Source organism: Aristolochia californica, unplaced genomic scaffold (genome assembly GCF_029961685.1).
Source record: "Aristolochia californica isolate CCGP_79_NKW_82.1479 unplaced genomic scaffold, dmAriCali1.0.hap1 SCAF_6, whole genome shotgun sequence".
Lineage (NCBI taxonomy): Eukaryota > Viridiplantae > Streptophyta > Magnoliopsida > Piperales > Aristolochiaceae > Aristolochia > Aristolochia californica.
Window position 1 is genome coordinate 33,033,746 of NW_027182257.1, and position 8,196 is coordinate 33,041,941.

Sequence of the window (8,196 nt, forward strand, 5' to 3'; positions counted from 1 at the left end):
CCACCAAGAAAGTCATGGGATGGAAGAGGGTGTTCACACTGAATTATAATCCCGATGGGACTGTTACCTGGTATAAAGCAACATTAGTTGGTAAGTGTTATACTTAATCTTATGACATTGATTATGATTAGATATTCTCTCTAGTTACCAAGATGAATTTTGTTCGGGTATTTATATCTTTTGTGGCTAATTTCAAATGGCTTTATATCATTTGGACATAATAATTGTTTTTCTACATGGTGACTATTGAATTTAGGATCCCTTTTCCATAATTCCAAGCAAGAGAAAGAAGAAACAAAAAAGAGAAAAGAGAGAAAAGAGCTCTCAGGTAGAGAGAAGAAAAAATAAAAGAGAAAAGAGAGGTGGCGCCAAGCAAAGAGAGAGAGAGAGAGATTAACTCAAGAAGGAGATGTGTAACTTGATTAATTCCGAATTACAACACCTCTATTTATAGTAGATGAAGATGTAGAGTCCTTATACAACTAGCCTTTCAATCCTAATTACATTCCAACTCTAACTCTCTAAGATAAGTCTATTCAAACCAATCTACTAGAAGACTAATATGAGCTGAACTAAAAATCTTTATTCAATCACGTGAAAATAAGGGAGGAGGCCAGCTCGTGGCCTTATCTGTGTGGGCCCCTCATGATCTTCCAGCTTATCTTGATAAGATTGCCAGCTCGTGAGATATTTGTGGATCCCACTTGATCTTCAAGTCTTCTAACTCAATTCAGCTTGTACTTCTTAACTTCTTAAGTCGTGCTAGCTTGGGTGAGGACTCTTCTTGGTGTCCCACGTTCTCATGGTGGGTCCCACCAAATTGAGCACCATCGTGGGTCCCACATTGTAACACTCCCCCTCAAGTTGGGGGTGAGAAGACATTATAAAAGCCTAGCTTGCTGCAGATGGTAGACATAATCTTGTGAGTGACCGGTTTGGTGAGAATATCTGCAACTTGACTTTGTGATGATATATGCTTCAGAGATAAGAAACCTGCTTGGAAATTTTCTCGTATAAAATGGTAGTTCACTTCAATATGCTTTGTTCTTTCATGGAAGACTGGATTCGATGTAATGTGTATTTTTGTTTGATTATCACAGTATAGATCTATTGGAGCTTCTTTGTAGAATCCTAATTCAATGAGAAGAGATCTTATCCATATGAGTTCACTAACAATGTATGCCATAGCTCTATATTATGCTTCTGCACTAGACCGTGCTACTACATTTTGCTTCTTGCTTTTCCATGTAACCAAATTCCCTCCAACCATACAAAATCCCAAAGTAGATTTTTTTGTCATCCGGGGATCCAGCCCAATCTGCTTCTGAGAATCCTTCGATGTTGAAGTGACCATGGATTTTATAGAGAAGCCGTCTTCCTGAAGCTCCTTGTAGAAATTGTAGTATCCTTTCAAGTGCTTGCCAATGACTAAGTGGTGACTTGTGCTTGTATTGACTTACCACACTTACTGCGTATGAAATATCCGACCATGTTACACACAGGTAAATAAGTCATCCCACTAGTCTTTGATATTTCCCAAGATCTACATCTTCTCCAATGCCTCCACATAATTTTGTATTTGATTCCATAGAAGTGTCTGTTGGTTTGCATCCCATCATTCCTGTCTCCTCTAGTAGATCAAGGGCATACTTCCTTTGGGATAGCACAATCCCATATCTAGATTGTAATACTTCAATACCCAAAAAATATTTTGAGTAGTCCAAGATCCTTCGTCTTGAATTCAACACATATTTTCTCCTTTGTTTTCTAGATGCCCTTGAAATCACTCCCAGTTAAAATGATATCATCAACATATACAGCCAGAATCACCTTACCTCTCGGTGTATTTTCAATAAATATTGAGTGATCTCCAGAGCATCTGTAAAAGCCGACCCATATGATGGCTTGACTAAATTTCTCAAACCATGCCTGAGGGGAGTGCTTTAGACCATGCCTGAGGGGACTGCTTTAGACTCCCCCTCAACCACATAGCCAGGTGGTTGTTGCATCTAAATTTCTTCTTTAATATCACCATTTTGAAATACATTTTTCACATCAAGTTGATATATCAGCCATGATGAATTGGCCGCCAGAGATAATAATATACGTACCGAGTTCATTTTTTCCACTGGAGAGAAGGCTTTTACAACCACTTAAGGGTCCCCATACATCTATGTGGATAAAAGAAAAAGGAGCAACACTTTTACGTTCTAAATGAGGTGAGTATGTGGTCCTCTGGTGTTTGCTTAGTTGACACACTTCACAATTTAACTCTGACATATCCTTAAAGGTAGGAAAAAGAAGATGAAGAGATTGTGCGGATGGATATCCCAATCGATTGTGCCATAGACATGTCTCAGTCTCCTTGGTTTAGAAGGCATTTATTTGAGGCATGTCCAGGTAGTAGAGCCCCTTTTGTTCATGGCCTCCACCAATCACTTGCTTCATTGTAAGATCCTGAAACACACAGGAAGTGGGTGAGAAGGAAATTGAGCAATTAAAATATTGTGTTAGATGACTAACAAATAAAAGATTCAATGGAAAAGTAGGAACAAAAATAATATCTGTGAGCGAAAGTGATGGTGTAACAGAGGTGGATCCTTTAATAAGAGCTTTATTTTGGGAGTCGTCAACTATGGTAACCAATTTATTCGAGCGACAAAGAGAAGCTAAGTGGAGTAGATTTTTGTTACCTATGAGATGCTCAGAGGCCCCTGAGTCAATTATCCAAGATGAAGAGGAAGAAGTGGCAGAGTGCATACCTGAAGTGGTGGTGGTAGCAATAGTTGAGGAGGAACTTGGAGGAGAGACCATCAATGTTTTCATTTTCTGGAATAGGTCATACTCATCATCGGTAAGGGTTTTCTTTTTTGTTGGTGGGGTAGACTAGTACTCCTTTGTATCATTTACCGAGGCTTGATTAGCCTTAACCCAATCCGGTATGCCATGGATTTTAAAACATTGATCTATAGTGTGGCTATATTTCCCACAATGGGTGTATTCCGTGTCGTCTGTTCCGACAAAACCATTCCTTCCACCTCTTCCTTGTGCTCGTTTACAATTTCTTCCTTGACCTCGGCCATGGTCGGTTGATGTTCCCCTATGCCCGGAGTACATAGCAGATGATACTTCAGTAGGAGAAGGAGAAGAAGAGTCTAGAACGTAGAGTAATGTGGCACATACATCATCAAAGGTGGGAATAGAAAAGGTGCTAAGGAGTTGACTTTTAGTAACTTCGATATATGGCTTAACGTTTGCTAGGCAAAAGGCAGTGGCTAAGGCTTCCTTTTGCTTGTCTTGGACAGAAACATCGGTGGAGGTAGGCTGAGCTAGCTTCCATTCTTGAAGAAGACCTCTAAAATGATCCAAATATTCATGAATATTTTCTCCTAGTACAATGTTGAATATTCTTTGGAGAATATCATATGGCCTATGTAAGTTGTCGTAGCTAGAATACAACTTAGCAGATGTCTCCCAATTTTTTTTGGCGGTGTCGAGATGAATAACATTATTGGAGATAGGTGTTGTGGACTCAATAGCACACCGAGTCACACAACGAAAAAGACAACAACAACTCACTCAATAGGATTTAATTCTTATATTTCTTTGAGTAGGATTTATTTCTAATATTGTTTTAAGTAGGATTTATTTCTTATATTGTTTTAAGTAGGAGTTATTTCTAATTACTTTTTATGTAAGGGCATTATGGGGAATTATTGTAACCCTAACCCTAAAACTCCCTATTTAAGGGATAGGTATGAATGAAATAGGTAAGCTTTGAGATTTTAGAATAACCTAGTCTAAATAGGTTGGGATCACCTCTTGATCCCGAGTTTAGGGTTTACTCCAAAAATCCAACCTATCATTCACCCTCCATTGCCATCCATCTTCACCCAAATTCATCCACCATCATCCCTACTAAGAAAAGGAGCTTCCTGCCCCTTTTTCGAGCCCAAAGAGGAGGTCTATCCTCCTTCTTGGCAGCAGCAGCAAGAGAGGCCCAATTCCTCCCTTACCAAGCAGCAAAGTGAGGATTTTTATCCTCAAATCTTGAGCAATTCCTGGTGCAATGTGGGAGCTGATCATAGCATCAAAGAAGAGGTATTAATCTATCCCAAACTCGTGTTTCAAGTTAATTAAGAAAGAAGGATTGCATTCTTAGCTAGAGCAGCAACAAAGAGGGCCAAACCCTCTTTGCCGTGACCAAGAAAAGAGAGCACCTTGCTCTAGCAAGGTCAGCATTGCTGTGGGGTCTTCTACCTAGCACAACAACTCGGTAGGACCCTCAAAAGAGGATCTTTCCTCCTGGCCAAGCATTGGTTAAGGAGAAATACTCATACACAGACCCTTGACATGAAGTGAGTAAATTCTGAGTGCTGGATTCACAAATCCCACGCCGTGTTACTCGATCCATGACCCGGGACCGTAACAACTTGGTATCAGAGCAGGGTAACATGGGGGATAATATCAGCAATGAAGAAATCCAAATCAGGATACAAAAGATAGAAGATAGCCTTGAAACAGCACAACCAGTGTTGGGAAAGGTTTGTGGTTTGGAAGAAGAGATGAGCCGAATCATTAGCATGCTACAGGAGTTGAGGACAGAGAGACATCAAAGTCCAGAGGTTAGAGAGGTTGCTCAACCATATCACAGAAGAGGGGAGCAGTGGCCTGGGCGCACTGCTGTCCAAGCACCTCAGCATGGAGGCACAATCCCAAGGTACACCAAGTTAGAGTTTCCCTCTTTCAATGGTTCTGTGGATCCCGTAATTTGGTTGCATAGATGTGAAAAAAAAAATTTGAACCAAGGGACTACTGAATGGGATAAGGTGCAACTAGCCTCTTTCCATATGACAGATGAAGCCATGTTATGGGTGACTCAAGTAGAGAAAGAGAGACCGGGAATGACTTGGGGAGAATTTAAAAATCTATGCACAGTTAGATTTGGGCCTCCCGCCAACAGCAACCCCTTGGGAGAGTTAGTCCTATTGAGACAAACGGGTTCGGTGGAACACTATCAAAAACTCTTCCAGGAAAAGTTGGCTTGTGCTGGAGAGAGGGTATTGGTTGACCAGCAGGTCTCCTTATTCACAGCAGGTCTCAATGAGTATTTACGGCTAGAGGTAGAACTCCTTATGCCCACGAATCTAGCTCACGCCATGAATATGGCCCGAGCAATGGAACAATGACAACAGTTGCAGCAACGTAAGCTGGGTTGGTCGAGTGAGAGGAACACTTCCTCCATTTGGCAAGGGCGCTGCTATAATTCATCTCAGGGAACATCTACAGTAGCACCATCCAGACACACTCCAACTACGACTCGGGTAGCCGATCCCCGCCCTCGTAATTCCCTACCGAGCTTTATAAAAAATTGACGAGTGCAGAGATGGCAGAAAGGCGGTCCAAAAATCTCTGTTATAACTACGATGAGCAGTATCGGGTCGGACACCAATGTAAACGATTATTTTGGCTCGAGATGGAGGATTCAGAGGATCCAGAGGAACCAGAGGATATTATCGAGGAGGAACCACCAGAGATATCCTTGCATGCTATTACTGGACAAAAATTGCCTACTACAATGCAAGTCCGAGCTCATGTCATCGACCGAGAACTGGTGGGACTAGTCGACTCGGGGAGTACACACAATTTTCTGAGTTTGACAGCCGCACAGCATCTCCAGCTTCAGATACACACTCATCCGACAGCCACCGTCTCAGTGGCCAATGGCGAGAAGGTCCCTAGCTATGGGATTAGTAAGGCAGTAACTTTTTCATTTGGATTTACTTCATTTAATGCGGAATTTTTTGTTATTCCCCTAGCGGGATTTGATATGGTTTTAGGCATTAAATGGTTACAAACATTGGGGCCCATTCTGTGGGACTTTTTGGCTTTAACCATGAGCTTTGATTTGGCCGGAAGTCGGCTGTTCTTACAGGGCTGTCAGGTGGACAGGGCCCACCGCATACACATTTTGCAGACACAGGATCAGCCTGACAGTACTAGTGATGGTCTGGTTGAGGAGTTCTATGACCTCTTCCAGGAGCCTTCGGGGTTGCCTCCCATGAGGCACTGTGACCACAGGATCTGTCTGAAACCAGGTTCTGAGGTAGTGGTCGTGCGACCATACCGTTACCCACACCTTCAGAAGGACGAGATAGAGCGTCAGTGCCATGAGATGTTGAAACAAGGTCTTATTCGTCCCAGCCACTCCCCGTTCTCTTCACCCGTCTTACTTGTGAAGAAACATGATGGGACATGGAGGTTCTGCGTGGATTATCGGGAGTTGAACGGGCATACAGTAAAAGACAAGTTCCCGATTCCAGTAGTGGATGAGCTTCTGGATGAGTTACATGGGTCGTGGTTATTCACTAAACTCGACCTCCGTTCGGGATACCATCAGGTCCGGATGCACCCCTCTGATATCGAGAAGACGGCATTCCGTACGCACCATGGCCACTTTGAGTTCGTCGTCATGCCATTCGGGTTATCCAATGCACCCTCCACTTTTCAAGCTTTGATGAACGAGATATTTAGCCCCTATCTTCGAAAATTTGTTCTTGTATTTTTCGATGATATTTTGATATATAGCAAGTCGGTTGAGGAGCACTTGGCACACTTGAGGATTGTTTTCGACTTGTTAAGAGCACATCAGCTCTATTTGAAACACTCCAAGTGTTCTTTTGCGGCTTCACACGTGGGATATCTGGGACACATTATCTCACATGAGGGGGTTACGGTGGATCCCGAGAAGATCCAAGCTATTCACGAGTGGCCGCAACCACAGTCGTGTTCTGCATTACGGGGTTTTCTAGGTCTTGCGGGCTACTACCGTAAATTTATTCAGAACTATGGGCCAGTGGCAGCACCATTGACGAGTTTACTCAAGAAAAATTCCTTTATTTGGAATGAGGGGGCCACCACGTCGTTTGTGGCACTCAAAGCTGCCCTCGCATCCACGCCAGTATTACAACTTCCCAACTTCGACGAATTGTTCGTGGTAGAGTGCGACGCTTCGGGCGTGGGCATGGGGGCCATTTTACAGTAGTTGGGCCATCCTATTGCTTATTTTAGCAGACAGTTGGCAGTCCGCCATCACAAACTGGCAGCCTATGAGTGCGAATTGATTGGGTTGGCCAAAGCGGTCCAACATTGGAGGCCTTATCTCTGGGGCCGAGCTTTTCTCATACGCACGGATCACTACAGCCTTAAATTCTTACTAGAACAGTGTTTGACGACGTCGCCACAACAGCACTGGATCAGTAAGTTGTTGGGGTTTGACTTCTCGGTGGAGTATCGTACGGGGAGATTAAATAAGGCGGCAGATGCCTTGTCACGGTGTTTTGAAGATCAGCAGTCGGTCTATTCTATCAGCCAGCCGAGATTTCTCATTATGGACTTGGTGCGAGAAGCACATGCTACTAACCCTGCACTGCAGGAACTGCATCAGCAGATCTCAGAAGGGACAATGAATGTGAAGTGGTCCATCCAGGATTTACTTATTTAGTATAAGCATCGGATTTTCCTTCCACCTGAGTCCGAGTTGATTCCAGCTATTCTCTCGGCCTACCACGACAGTACACACGAGGGGATCCAGAAGACCTTGCACAGAATTCGAGCTGATTTTTACTGGCAAGCCATGAAAGCCTCTATTGCGATTTATGTTGGCGACTGTCAGGTATGCCAGCGCAACAAAGCCGAGCACTTGAGTCCAGCCGGTCTTCTCCAGCCTCTGGCCCTTCCAACGCAGGTTTGGGCCGACATTTCAATGGATTTTGTGGAAGGCCTACCCCTGTCAGTCGGCAAATCCGTACTTTTCGTAGTGGTTGATCGATTCTCCAAGTACGGGCATTTTATACCGATGGCTCATCCATATACAGAAACACGGGTTGCTCAGACTTTCCTAGAGCAGATAGTCCACTTACATGGCATTCCAGAATCCATTGTGAGTGACAGAGATGCAGTTTTCATGAGCACCTTTTGGCGGGAACTGTTTCGCTTGAGTGGGCCAAAATTGAAGTTCTCCTCCGCCTATCATCCACAGACAGACAGGCAGACTGAGGTGGTGAACCGCACCATCGAGATGTATCTATGGTGCTTGGTGGGGGATCGTCCGCGGCAATGGGTTCAATGGCTTCCGTGGGCCGAATATTGTTACAACACTTCGTTCCACTTTGCATTGCAATCCACTCCTTTTCA